Consider the following 1,080-nt stretch of genomic DNA (forward strand, 5'->3'; position numbering starts at 1 on the left):
CCACACACACACACAGACAAAGGGTCTGTGAGGCACTCCCGAGGAATGGAACCCGATCCATTCTCCTGTCTTCAATGAAATGCCTTCCCGAAATAGGTCAGAATACACCAGGATAGAGCATGCCATTGAGCAAAAACTAGGCATTGAGTTAAGGTGTCCGGGTGGGCGGACACATGGCTCACAGCTAAGTAACAATCGAGCATTGTCCCGGTTGGTGGTTGGCGGGTGCTCTGGTGTGGTTCTATCATCCTTATCTCCCCTCCTTCTTTTTTGTTTTAGTTAATCTCTTGTAACACCTCAAATCTCCGGCACTTATATTACCTTTTTGTGTTGCAAGTGCTGTAAAACTTTTACGAAAACGAAACGGAACATTGTCCTGGGAACATAACGAGATATGAGCATATAACCACCGGCCAAATTAGACCGTTTGGCAGTTTTCCAGTTGTGTTTGGTGGGTGCTCTGGTGTGGTTTGCTCCTTTCTTTCCGATCAACAATATTTATCGTCCTTATCTCTCCTCATTCTTTAAAAAAATGTATGTTACTTTCTAAGAAGACCTCCAATTTTCGACACTTACATAGGACCTCTGTGGCAATAATTGTCTTCATTCATCTCCCAGGGAGAATTTAGCCTTGCGTTGCAAGTGCCGTAAAACTATTACTACGTTGGTGTTTGGCGGGTGCTCTGGTGTGGTTTGCTCCTTCTTTCCTATCAACCATCCATCATCCTTTATGTCTCCTCTCCTTCTTTTATATGTTTGTTACCCTCTTGTAACACATCTATTCGTCGGTACTTACATGACCTATTGTGTTGTAAGTGCCGTAATACTCTTACCAAAACTTAAAAACGCTTACTATGCCGAGTGAACTGGTAGCTGGAAGTGTTCATTAGAGCCGCGGTCTCAGTAGATTCTCTCTCAAGGCGCGCACACAAGGGAATATCTCAAGGGAAGATCGTTTCTTGTTAAGGGAAGATCGTTTCATGTTGTTTAAGGTCACGGGACTTAATTGGGCCGGGGTGTGTGTGAACCGAAGTGTTGACCTTTGGTGATAATACCCTCTTTTCTCTCCCCTTCTCCATA

The sequence above is a fragment of the Aplysia californica genome, unplaced genomic scaffold, assembly GCF_000002075.1.
Source record: "Aplysia californica isolate F4 #8 unplaced genomic scaffold, AplCal3.0 scaffold00188, whole genome shotgun sequence".
Classification (NCBI taxonomy): domain Eukaryota; kingdom Metazoa; phylum Mollusca; class Gastropoda; order Aplysiida; family Aplysiidae; genus Aplysia; species Aplysia californica.